This window comes from Notamacropus eugenii, chromosome 1 (assembly GCF_028372415.1).
Source record: "Notamacropus eugenii isolate mMacEug1 chromosome 1, mMacEug1.pri_v2, whole genome shotgun sequence".
Lineage (NCBI taxonomy): Eukaryota > Metazoa > Chordata > Mammalia > Diprotodontia > Macropodidae > Notamacropus > Notamacropus eugenii.
In genome coordinates this window covers 432,258,532-432,272,603 of record NC_092872.1, presented here as the reverse complement: position 1 = coordinate 432,272,603, position 14,072 = coordinate 432,258,532, and the positions used below count along the sequence as shown (strand labels likewise).

General features: G+C 42.5%; 1 protein-coding gene across 1 annotated transcript in view; it reads left to right on the top strand.

Moving 5' to 3' along the window:
- The window catches only part of TCF15 (transcription factor 15), a 33,048-nt gene that overhangs the window by 8,772 nt on the left and 10,204 nt on the right, over window positions 1-14,072 (top strand). The gene's annotated exons all lie outside the window — the stretch shown is intronic.

Here is a 14,072-nt window from a genome sequence, read left to right as displayed (position 1 = left end):
GGAACCTGCAGCCTCAAGGCCACATGTGGCCTTCTAGGTCTTTGGGTGCAGCCTTTTGGTTGAATCCAAGTTGGTCTTGAGGCTGCAGGTTCCCCACTCTTGATCTAATCCTACAGAGAAGGAAAGAAGCCCAGAGAGGGGGAACCAATTACTCAAGGTCCCAGGTCAAATTAATGGCACTCTTTATACCAAGCATTTGCCACATTGGCTGAGGGGCCTGATTTCTCAGCATGAGGAGAAGTTAAATTGAGGAGTATTAATGCTTTCAGACAGGAGCTAATGTGCCCTGATACTTTGGCTCAGATTTATTCTGAAATTTGGAACTATTATCAAAATTTGTGGGTCTCGTTTTCACTTGTTCTAGGGGAAACTGCCTTTCATATGTCCCAGTTTGGCCAGGTCCTCAGCCCCCAGCTAATTGAGAAAGCACATTATCCTCCAAATTCTTTATTCTCTCTAATTAGGCCTATTAAAAGAAAAAAAAGATTTGCAGCCTAATAGCAGAAGCTATGGAGGAGTGGGATCTATCAGCTGATTCTTGCTCCCTGAATTGATTCAGTGATGGAGATAAAACTTTCTGGGCCTAGAGTTATAAATCAGCGTGCTGTGTGACCTCAGGAAAATTGCTTGTCTTCTCTGGGCCTTCATTTTCCCATTCCCAAAGGAAGAATAGAATGTTTTAGTTAATTTAAATAAGCCCTTCCAAGTTTCAAAGTGTTAAGAGTTTCTTTAAAAATTCATAATCACCCCCACCTCCACACCCCTAACATTGGAAGAGGCTCTGCCTGCGTCTGGGAATTATCGGGGTCAGGCCCCAGTTCACATGACTGGAACAGGCACAGCTGTGGACCAGGCACCTCTGGGAGCTGTTTTCCCAAACCCACTGTTCTTCCTTGTACAGCAGGGGCCCCCTTCTCCAGCCTCTAGGAGTGGCCAGCTTTGCCCTGCTTGGGTTGGGAGCCTGAGTTGAGATGTCCTGCCTGAGCAGGAATTGAAACAGGAATTGGGGGGATGAGGGACCCAGGTGAGAAAAAAGGACATCAGAACCCCATGGCATGATGAAAATAAAATAAATCAGCTCAGCTTCTTTTACTTCTTCCCTTAACCCCCATCACTGAGGGAGGAATAAGAATTTCAGACTGATGTCTATCCAAACCAAACCTCAACTCCCCACTAAAGTCCATCCTTGAGAATTAGGCATCTTGTTGGAGATGGGGGTCTGGTCTTCCCAATTCTATTCCATCCTCCAGTTGTGATTTATGTTACCTTGACCTCAGCACAGCTGGTGCTCCAATAGGCCTGACTGGCCAAGGTAGTGGGGAAGTAGACTTTGGTTCTCAGCGTATCTAATCTGTACCAGACCTGATTAATCCTCTACAACCTCTGTGGACCCTGAGGGGCCCTGGGACCGGGGCTCCCAGGAGACCAGGGTTGTAGGGCAGAGTGGTAGGGCCTGGAAACATAGCCACAGGCCAAGACTGGGGAAGGAGGGGGTAATGGGGAGAGGGTGGGAACTGACTATGAGTTGGGCTGCTGGACAGTACGGGAGAATGGAGAGTGGGGGCTAGGGATAGAGGCCAATGGCACCCCCTTGGGACCTGGTATTGGCTCAGATACATATTCTTATCCTAGAAAACTGGGGGAGGCAATAGAGAACTGGATTTGGAGTCAGATAACTTGAATTTGAATCTGTAACTTATTATGTGACCTTGGGCAAGTTACTTAACAGGATCACAGGTTCATACATTTAAAAGTGGAAGAAACCTCAGAAATTTTCTAGTTCAACTCTCTCATTTTATAGATGAAGTAACAAGCCCAGGGAGTCTTGCCCAAATTCTTGTCACACAGGTATTAAGTAGCATTCCTGGCATTTGAACCAGATCATCTCACCCTAAATTTAGCTTTCTTTCTACTATAGTACATTGCCTCCATATTCTCTGGGCCTCCATTTCTTCACTTAGAATATGAGGGGTTAGAGTGGATGCTCCCCAAGATCCCTCACAGTCCTTGATAAAGTGAACAAAAGACCATGAGGCTAGGGACAGAAATTATATTCCCAGGTCCACATAAGCACTTTGTTCATCTTTCTTTTATGTTTCAATAAATGTTGGGAGGACTTTTAGATTAAAATACAGAATGACAAATGAAAGGTACGTTGGAAATCATCTAGGCCAGCCTCCTTGTTTTCATTATTTTATCTCTTTTCAAATTCTTCAATTTTATTTTTAATGTTTTATTGATCTTATTTTTTACTTTACATTCCTTTCTGAATATGTCACTTTACCTCTTCTACCTAACAAACTTCTCTTGTACCAAAGATTTTAAAAAGTTGAGGAAAACCAAGTAGTACACTGACTGACTTTGACAGCACATACAACATTCCATGGCCATAGTCTCTCACACTCCCCATCCCCCATCCCCCATGAAGAGAGGGATATAAGTTTTATCTTTTCTCTGAGAAAACATATCTCTCTGTCTTCACTGGCATCAAGCTTGGTAGTTATAGTTACACAGAGTTCAATTTTTTTTTATTCTTTCTACTTACATTTTTGTAGTCAGTGGGTGTACATTTTCCTTATGCCTACTTCACTCTACAATAATTCTTATGTCTTCCAGTGCTTCTCTGCATTCTTCCTATTTGTTGTTTCTTACAATGTAATAGTATTCTTTTACATTCACATATCACAATTTGTTCAGCCATTCTCCAAATGAAGGGCCAATCTCTTCATTTTGCAATTAGGGAAATTGAGGCTAAGAGAGGCAATGACTTGCCTGAAGTCACACAGATAGACACATTAGATCTTCAAACCTAAGCTCATGTCTTTTGATTCCAAGTCCAAGGCCCTTTCCACTATAAAATCCTGGGAAAGTAGGATTAACCAAGTAGCAGAGAATCAATGACAGCTATCTATCTCTTCCCACGTGAAGTTAGTGTCCGTTCAACACACTTCTGTTAATGCTTTTGGCCCAAGCATGGATGGAAGAGAAGTAAATAAGATCTAATCTCTGATCTCCAAGAGTTTATTAATGACCTTGATGCTTCTCCCTGAGACATAATCATTTAGAGAGATATCTTCTTCCTTCTACAGTGTTTCTACAGTCTTCATTCTTCCTTTCCCCCATTCTCTGTAGGGCAGGAGGCTTCATCCTTGCCAGTATTGTGTCAATCTCCAATCTACATAGCCAAATCCTTACTTAGAGCCACACATGTGGATATATGTACATGTATAGATACCTATTTGTCCATGTGCAGACACATACATACATACAGCAAACATACAGAGAACTTCACCACTGGAAGAAACCCTAGAGACCATTATTAACACGCCTCCATTTACAAAGAATGAAACAGTCCCATAGAGAAGAAGGGGCTTGTCAGAGGACGCAGAGTGAATAGCAAAGATAAGACCCAAATCCACGACTCCTGACTCCCAATCCAGAACACAGAAAGTCAGAGTTAGAACGCACCTTAGAATATGGACATATATTAGAGTTGGTTGGGGCCTTAGCAATATAGAGCATCAGCAGGAAGGGACCTTAAGACCATAGAATGATAGGGCTAAAAGGGAACTCAGCGACCATTTAGTGCCATCTCTTTATTTTAGCAATGGGAAAGCAGACCCAGAGATGAGAAGTGATCTATCCAGGGGCACAGAGTGAATTACAAATAACTTAGAAACAGCTATTGGTAGGGATTGGTTCGCTGTTGGAACTCAGTAAATGTTTAGAATTGAGTACTCAGCTGGAATGGGATCATTTAGGCCCAGGGACCGTAGAGGGGGCCCAGCCAGCTGCCCTGGGTTAAGTGGGAAAGTGCTGACCAGCCACAGAAACTTCGTGGGAATATCTCCTCCCCTCATTCCCCCAACCCCAGCCTCAGTCCCAGCTGGCCAGCCCCTTCCCAGTCACCAAGGGATTCCCAATGACCCAAGAGCCACAGGGCACCCAGCAGCCCCAGGGTTAAAGAGAAGTCCAGTGTTTACAGTGGTAACGGGTCTGTGTGTAGTCTCCTGCTTCCCAACAGCCACCTCAGCTGTCCGGCAGTCTGGCTGTGTCCTCCCTCTCCCCCTCACTGCTTGGAACACCAACTTCTCATCTTCATGTGTCTCCCTCCCTGGGCTGGGACCCTTTCCCTGCTTCTTTTTCTTTCCATCAACCCCAATTTTATTCTCAGACACCCTCAAAATAGCCTTTGATGTCCATCCTTCTGTCCATTCTCTCCTGTATTCCTAGCTTCTCCTTCTTGAGATAGGACCTCCCACTCTCCCCACCCCCAGTCCAACTTTCGATCTCAGCTGTCTGCCTATCCCTTAGTCCTTTCTCCCTGGCTTTTCGGCTTCTCCCTGCTGGGTGCTGACTCTCCTGAGCTTCCCCCTTTCCCTCCAGCTTTACTCTCAGACAACCTCATTGTGGCCCTCAGATATGTGTCCCACTGCCCTCTCTCCTGGCTTCCCTGGCTTTCTTGCCTGAACTAGGGCCCTCCTCCATCCTGCCCCTCCCCCTGCCCAGCCCTGCTCTCTGAAACTTTCAGCCACTGTCTTCTCCCCCTGGCCTCCCCAACCTCAGCTGGGGCTGGAGCCTTCCTCTCCTCCCTTTCCCCCCAACTCAGCTCCCAGACACCCTCATCATGGCCCTGGGCTGCTTTCTCTGAGACAGGAAGGTGTCCCCAAGTCTCAGGAAGGAAAAACACTCAGCGTTGAACCCACCAAGACTGTCTCTGCGGGGCCTGGGCTGGCCCTGCTCCAGGTCTGACATCACCTGGGAACTGGACTGGCCACAGCTGTGCTAGGCTTGTGCTGGAAGAAGAGGAGGGGGTGGATGTTCTCTTTCTTCAAGAAGGAAAAAAACAGCCCATTTCTAGCCTGATGTCTGAAAATGTGCTTTTTATAGTAGGATTTGGGTTGGGGGTGTTTTTTTCCTCATTTTCCTCCTGGTCTTCCTGACTTCCTTCCCAAACATTTCAGCCTTGGAATTGGCTCCAGTCCTTCTCCAGGATTCTGGGCTGGGAACCTGCTGGCCTGGTTGGTGTGTTAGCCAGGCCCTCCTCTGCATCTGAAGAAGAATTTTTTATTTGTAAAAATGAAAGTTCTGTTTCAGTCCAAAGATGGGAGGCAGCAGGGTGTGGTGGAGAGATCCCAGGGCTAGGACTGAGGAGATGTGAGTTTTAGGCCTCATCACCCAAGTAATTCAATGTGTAATTTTGGGAAAGTCAATGAATTTCTCTGATCCTTTTTCTTCCTCTATAAGTAAAGAATTTGGACTAGATCAAGGGTTCTCAACCTGGTGTCCATTAACTTTTTTTATATTTTGATAACTATTTCAAGATCAGTAGTTTCTTTAGTCCTCCCATGGGCTTTATTTTATGAATTTAAAAACAATATTTTGAGAAGGGGTCCACAGGCTTCACCAGGTAGCCAAAGGAGCTTACAATACAAAATAGGTTAAAAACCCTTATACAACAAAGTCTCCAAATTCCCTTCCAGAGCTAACTTTTCGTATTTTATATCTCATGACCCTTTCAACTCTGACATCCTCTGTTTGAAGGTCTCTAACAGCTCAGCATTCTGTGTTCTATCTCCTAACATGCGTTCGAAGTCCAGTGATCCTATATCCTCCCTGAGATTTTTCAATTCTTAAGCCCTTTCCAGCTCTTACATTCTGCATTCTAAAGTTCCATTTAATGAACTTAGAATAGGGCAGGCCTTTCTAAGGGCAGTGTGGCAAAATGAACAACGAAAGCAAAACTGGTGCCTGCCCTGCGGGAGTCTGTGGTATAGTTGGTGAGTTAGGACGTACCTCCAGAAAAGAAATTTGGTCCATTTCCCAAGCAATGGGTTTATAAACCATCCCTAGAAAGTGAAAAGAGATCCGAGACCATCAGTTGGTGTAAAAAGCCCAAGGGCATCACTGCCAGTAGCGAAGATGTCTCTAGAGGTTGGGGACAAATCATGTTTTGCACCTGGGGAGTGGGGTTGTATTGGTATTTGGTTGTACAAAATTACATAATTCTTAACTTCCTAGAAATGGAAAAGATGTCCTCTCAGAACAGCCTCCAGCAAATCAACTGTTCAAAAGTCTCTCCCCTCTGCCCTTTAGGGTCACAGTTCTAGAGCTGGAAGGGACCTCAGACATCATTTAGTCCAACCCTCTCATTTTACAGATGAGGAAACTGAGAGCCATAGATGTTGTGACTTGCCTAAGGCCACAAGGTAGTAAGTGGAAGAAGTTGGATTTGAACTTACATCCCCACGATTCCCAGGTCCCACCACTCCAACTTAAGTACTCTATCCTTTCCACTGTGATGCCTTCAGGGCACTGGGGGTCTTTGGCACTGTTTTGTTGCTTATTCATGGAAAACTCTTCATGACACCAATTGAGGTTTTCTTGGCAAAGGTACTGGAGTGGTTTGCCATTTCCTTCTCCAGCTCATTTTACAGATGAGGAAACTGAGGCAAACAGGGTTAAGTGACTTGCCCAGGGTCACACAGCTAGTGTCTGAGGCCACATTTGAATTAGGGCTGGCATTCTATCCACATTGCATCACTCAGTCGCCCAATGGGGATCTGGAGAAGGAAATTTATGAATTGGCTGCACAAATATTATCACATCATCCAACACCAACTGAAGGATCATATATATTCTTCTTGCCTTTCCCATGTTAGGCTGTTTCACTAGGTCACTGCCCATCTCCTAGGCCAGTTTGACTCTCAAAGGTAGGATTGAAGGAATAACCCTGATTTAATATATAGAATATAAAATAAGACTCTCAGTGCTGAGGGGAGTGGTTGTGTAGACTAAAGATTAGTAAGGAAAAGGAAACTTCCCATTTCCCAAGAGCCCATGGAAATTACCTTTCATTGAAACCAGCTGCTCCTAGATGGCATCGAGGCCTGTGGCAGATATGAACTTTCCTGGGATAGCAAACGGTAATGAGTCAGGGTCTGAGGTTTCCTCAGAATGAGTTGTTCAGCTCCATAGAAGATGATCCTTCACAGAAGTGAGGTCAGTGTCAGGAGCAGCCATCCTTTCAGTATATTACAAAGGATCTTTACCTACCACCACAGGTCATGAAGAACGGAAGTACATGTATCACCATTGCCGTTTCTCAGATAAGGTAACTGAGGCCCAGAGAGATGAAGCAACTTGCCTAGTATCAATTAGATATTAAGCAACAGTACCCCTTTTATTATCTTATTTGATCTTCAATCATGCCTGAGAGGTTAAAAATGAGGGATGGGGATCAGACCTAGGTTTTCGCTGGTAAGAGAATCTCCCTCATGCATAGGCCTGTCTGAGGTCAAGGTCTTGCCTTTTAGTAAGGGGAATGGGGTGGAGGAGGGGGGAGAGACAGAGAGAGACAAAGAGAACAAGAAGAAAGAAGGAAGGAAGGAAGGATGGAAGGAAGGAAGGAAGGAAAAAAAAAGAGAGTGTGATTCCTGCCCAGTGAGTCTGTGGCCTAGATGGTGAGATAGAACACACACCCTTCAGAAAAGATGTTCAGTCCACTTCCCAAGCAACGTGCCCATAATCTATCCCTGGGGAGAGTGCAGAGACCAGAAGTTTCCTGGGAGGTGTAAATTCTAGACTCTCTAGCATTTCCCACTGCAGAGACTTTGCCTTTCTCTGAGATCCTGCCCTTTACCACTGCACATATTACAGCGTGTACCACTCGTTTTGGCCATTAGCATGCATAACAATCCACATTCACATCTTTCGTTTTATCTACATAATAAGGCTGTAACCTCCTACCCCCTCTGACTTCTCAGGAACTTAGTCTTAGAAAGTTGCCCACAGCAACGAGAAGTGAAGGCCATGAACCCGGATCATAGGCTCACAGACTTACAGCTATAAGTGACTGCAGTGGTCACTGAATCCAATCCCCTCATTTTACAGATAAAGGAGCTGAGGCTCAGATAGGTTAGGCAGCAGAGTTGGATTCAAATCCAAGTTCTCTTCCCAAATCCTGAGCACTTCCCTCTATGCCGCATGGCCTTGGCTCCAAGGCCAACTTTCTTATCTTATTGAAAGGCTATGCCTGTCAGTGAAGTTTTTATTATTCCCATTTTACAGAGGAGGAAACCAAGGTTCACAGAAGGGAAGTAGCTTATCCACGGTTACATAAGACCTATGATCTTTCCCCCATGCTGTATTATTCCCCTTGGACAAAAAGGTGGGAAGGCGGAAGAGAAAAGAACGCAGTCAACTTCCCTTAGGGAGGAGCAGTCTTGGAGATCTGCCTCACCCTTCTGGGCCACAGGAGCATTAATTCCCAGAACAATACGTGGCGATTGGGAAAAGTTTGGATTTTTCAGGGCTAGGGAACCCTAACTTTTCAGGCGATTCCTTCTAACTCAACCCTCCACACTTGCTGCCAAGTGTGGTTGAGCTAACACCATGTCTGCTTTCTAGGATAGGGACCTAGTTTGGCTTCCAAGATCTCCAAAACTCATTCATTAAGCTCTTTGATACAGGGATATGGTGGGCATAGAACCATCCAACTCGAACATAATCTGAAATATGACAGGAAGAAACCGGTTACCTGGCATTCAAGTCCTTGCACAGTAATAATATTAACTCACATTTGTATAGCGTTTTAAGGTGTACAAAGTGCTATCCACAACCTTATTCTCTCTTATCTAACCAATCTGATTTAAAACAAAACCTCATAGCTCTATGGAATTTTACAAAATGACTTGATATCCATGACCTCATTTGATCTTCACAGTCATATGGAGGAGGAAGAGAGTCCATTTTAAAGATAAGGAAATTAACTCTGTGAATAGCAGAGTTGAGTCCCCACCTGTTTCCTGGTAGTATGTTATGCTACTGGGAACAGCTAGGTGGTGCACAGTGGATAGAATGCTATGCTTGGAGTCAGGAAGACCTGAGTTCAAATTTGATCTCAGACAGTCACTAGCAGTGTGGCAAGTCACTTAACCCTGTTTGCCTCAGTTTCCTCATCTGTAAAATGAACTGGAGAAGGAAATGGCAAACCACTTCAGTATCTTTGCCAAGAAAACCCCAAATGAGGTCACAAAGATTGACATGACTAAAAAACTACTAAACAACACTGTTATGATGCTCCTTCCAACCTTACTCTACTGTCTGTCCAGTGCACATTCCCCTTTTCCTTATCTGGAAAGGTCAACTCATGTGCTAGTCTGAATCCTATCATGCTACATGCCCTAGTGGCCAAGGGTAGGAAACCTGCAGCCTTGAGGCCACATGTGGCCCTCTAGGTGCTCAAGTGCAGCCCTTTGGCTGAATACAAACTTCACAAAACAAATCCCCTTAATAAAAGGATTTGTTCTGGAAAACTTGACCTCAGTTCTTTTCTGCCTCAAGGCCACAGGTTCCCCACCCCTCCTAGTCCCTTAGGCCCAGTGACTTCTACTTCCTCTGAGCCCCTGCAATCCTTATTGTCAGTACCTCTCATTTTGACCCTTAAAAGTATGACAATTTATGTTCACATCTTTCATTTTTGAATGATATATCTATGCAAAAACTCTATACCTCTCTAGCAATAAGGACCATGTGATTTATTTTAAAAGTGGAAAGAATATGAGTGTCCTGGGAAAGTCTTGGCCCTGCTGTGTGACTGATGAAGCAGCATGATATAGTGGGAAGACACTGGCTTTGGAATCAGAGGTCCTGAGTTCAAATTGTGACTTTGCCACTTACTACCTATGTGACCGTGAGCAAATCATTTAATTTTTCTAGGCCTCAGTTGCATCATCTGTAAAAATAAGGGGGTTGGGTTAGATGACCTCCAAAGTCTCCTAGATGACCCTTTTGGCTCTAAAACTATAACCCTGTGATTCTTTCAGTCCTAATGTCCTGTGTTCTTTTTCTTTCTTATACAAGCAGCCACCCACAAGTAAGTAGGCTCCAGATGACCCCTTGCCCTCCCCTCCACCCCCCACCTTTGCCTCCCATCTAATCAGGACTTTGGAAGTGTTACTTTCTCTAGGTTCCAATAGCACACTGCCAGCCTCCTGCCTGACCTCCGCCCTCTTCAGTCAGATCTTATCCTAGCCTAGAGCCCTCTAGCCCATTTTCTTTCGGGAAGCAGTCTAGCTTCCTTTGGTCCCAAAGGCCAGCAGGCTGGAGTCCTTTCCAGGGCAGTCGGTCGAGGGGTAGTTTTCAAAATTGGCCTTGGCTGATAGCTCCTATTTTAGGAGACTGCAAATTTAGGGGAGACTATAGGAGCCAGGACCCCTGTGTCTAGTCTCTGATTTTGCCAAGATTCAACTCTGGGAAAGGCTTCTAGCAAACTTCTGCCCTTATCTGTCTTACGAGCTTTCCCTCACCTTCAGCCCCCATAAAATGAGCCTATAATATTGGTGGGATACCAAGGAAAGAATGTTGGATTGTGGAGTCTGAGGAACCTGGGCTCAAATACCAGCTCTGTCTCTTACTAGGTATGTGATACCTTACAAAAGTCATTTGACCTCTTCTGGACTCAGTTTCCTTCTCTGTAAAATTAGGAGTTTGGATTAAATTAATTCTAAGGTCATTCATTTCTGATTCTATTTTCTGGCACTAGAACAGGCTGATGAAGTGCTCAGAAATCATTTAAAGAAAGGCATCCCCCAAGTCAGAATTTTTGTCTTTCTTCTTATTGAGGCAAACCCAGTTCTCAGTAAGAACTATAAGAGGGGTGTGACATAATAATAATAAATTACATTTATCCAGGGTGTCCCAAAAGCTTTAGTGCAGTTTTCAGTGGCACTAAGACTTTTGGGACACCCTATAAAGCTCATTATTATTCTTAATGTGGCTAATTCTCATCCCAGTTTTGTGAGATAGGTGTTTCAGGAATGATTATCCCTACTTTATATGAAGGGAAACTGAGGCTCAAAGTAGTTAAGTTATTTGCCCAGCTATTCAGCCAGAACCCAGGTCTTCCTGATTCCAAATCCATCACCTTTTTCACTAGATCTCAGGGACCATATTCCTTATCCATTAGCCTCTGTCCTTTTCATAGGTCACTTTTCCCTTCTCATTGTCCCATTCATGGCCATCGTAATTCTTTTCTCTGCTTCTGTTCCCAATCCTTTCTGCCCTGCCTTCTCAAACAACTTTCTTCCATTTCTTTTGTTTCTACTTTTCTACCTACATTCTCTTCTCCCTATCCTAGGGGCCCTGCTTTCTCTCATTTTCTCTGCCTTTCTCTAACTCCCTCCAGGTCAAACTACATCCAGAAATTGCATTAACACTTTCACATTTTGGTAAAGTTCACTCCCCATATCCACCAGGAAGGATTTTCCTTCTGTGGATTTCTACAAGAATCTCTTAGGGAAATTTTATTTTTTTATTTTAAATTAACTAATTTATTTTTAGTTTTCAATATTCACTTCTGTAAGATTTTAAGTTTTTAATTTTCTTCCCCTCCCTCTCCTCTCATTCTCCCTCCCTAGGACAGAGTGCAATCTGATGTAGATTCCACATATACATTCATATTTTTAACTATATTAATTTATTTGTTTTCAGTTTTCTACAATCACTTTCATAAATCTTAGATTTTCTTCCCCTCCCTCCCCGAGACGGCATGGGTTCTTATATGGGTTCTGCACATACATTCTTATTAAACATATTTTCACATAAGTCATGTTGTATAGAAGAATTAAAATAAATGGGAGAAACCATGAACAAAACAAAACAAAACATAATATAACACATGAGAAAATAATCTGCTTCATTCTGTGTTTCAGTTCCATAATTCTTTCTCTGGATGTGGATGGCATTTGCCTCAAGAGTCCTTTGGGAATGTTTTAGGTCCTTGCATTGCTGTTGAAGGGTTAAGTCTACCAGAAAAATTCCTCGCACACTGTAGTTGTTACTGTGTACAACGTTCTTCTGGTTCTGCTCCTTTCACTCAGCATCAGTTCATGTAAGCTCTTCCAGGCCTCTTTGAAGTCTTTCCGTTCATCATTTCTCATAGCAAAAACAATAGTTTTCTATTACATTTTTATACCACAACTTGTTGATTGTCACAACAGTTGATGGGCATCCCCTCGATTTCCAGTTCTTGACCATCACAAAGAGAGTTGCTATAAATATTTTTGTACATGTGGGATGCTTTCCCATTTTTATGATCTCTTTGGGATACAGTCCTAGAAGCAGTATTGTTAGGTCAAAAGATATGCACATTTTTGTAGCCCTTTGGGGTAGCCAGAATGGTTGGATCAGCTCACAGCTCCACCAACAATGAATTAGTGTTCCAACTCTCCCACATCTTCTCCAACATTTATCATCTTCCTGTTTTGTCATATTAGCCAATCTGATATGTGTGATGTGGTACCTTGAAGTTGTTTTGATTTTCATTTTTCTAATCAATAGTGATTTAGAGCATTTTTTCATGACTATAGATATGTTTAATTTCTTCCTCTGAAAACTACCTGTTCATATCCTTTGACCATTTATCAATTGGGGAATGACTTGTATTCTTGTAAATTTGACTTAGTTCTCTATATATTTTAGAAATTCGGCCTTTATCACAGACACTAGCTGCAAAAATACTTTCCCAGTTTTCTACTTCCCTCCTAATTGTGGTTGCATTGGGTTTGTTTGTGCAAAAACTTTTCAATTGAAAGTAATCAAAATTATCCATTTTGTACTTCATAATGTTCTCTATCTCTTGTTTAGTCATAAATTTCTCCATTCTCCATAAATCTGACAAAGACACTATTCCTTGCTCCCCTAATTTGTTTATAGTATCAGTCTTTATACCTAGATCATGTATCCATTTGGACTTTAATTTTGTGTATGGTATCAGGCATTGGTCTATGCCCAGTTTCTGCCACACTATTTTCCAGTTTTCCTAGCAGTTTTTGTCAGACAGTGAGTTCTTATCCCAGAAGCTGGAGTCCTTGGGCTTATCAAACAGTAGATTGCTGTATTCATTGACTACTGTGTCTTGAGTACCTTACCTGTTCCATTGGTCTATCCCTCTATATCTCAGTCAATACCAAATGGTTTCGATGATTGCTACTTTATAATACAATTTGTGATCTGATAGGGCTAGGTCACCTTCCTTAGCATTTCATTTCATTAATTCCCTTGATATTCTGGACCTTTTGTTCTTCCAGATGAATTTTGATATTATTTTTTCTAGCTCTAGAAAATAATGTATTCATATTAAACATATTTTCACATTAGTCATGTTGTAAAGAAGAATTAGAACCAATGGGAGAAACCATTAGAAAAAAGAAACGAGAGAAAGAGAGAGTGTGTGTAAATAGTATGTTTCCATCTGCATTCAGACTCCATAGTTCTTTTTCTGGATGCAGATAGCATTTTCCATTGTGAGTCTTTTGGAGCTGTCTTAGATCCTTGCATTGTTGAGAAGAGCTAAGTCTATCTTAGTCATCACGCAATGTTGCCGTTACTGTCTGTGATGTTCTGATTCTGCTCACTTTACTCAGCATCAGTTCATATAAGTCTTCCAGGTTTTTCTGAAGTCTGCCTCTAGGGTGTGGGCTCTTAAACCTTGGTTGTGTTATGGACCCCTTTGGCAGTCTGGTGAACCCATGGATCCTGTCTCACAAGAATGTTTTTCTACGTCTAAAATAAAATATATGGGATTATGAAAGAAACCAATTATATGGAAATACATATGTCATTTTATTTTCCTTTCCAAGTTCACATGTCTCCTGAAATCTATCCATGGACCCCTTGGGGTTTATGTCTTAAAGTCATAGAATGTCAGACCTAAAAGGGGACCTTAGAACAGAGTATAATTCTAGCATTCTAGGAAACATAAAAAATTAAAATAAGAATGTTCAATAATTCAATTCAAGAAATATTGTTAAATTCCTACTAATGTGACCTCGGAATAATATTCACAACTCCCCCGTCTCCCCACTTCTTCAAGGTGCTGACAATTGAATAGGTCAAAGGATAAATGACACAAATAAATATAAACCAAAAAATAGTGAGATAAATACAAAGGAGATATTCAAGCAAAGTATTGTGAGAAATTAGAAGAAAGCCAATGCTATGCATATACCTACCTCAAAGAAGTTTTTAAAAAACCTCTATTAGGAAATAACTGGAAATAAAATGTGTGT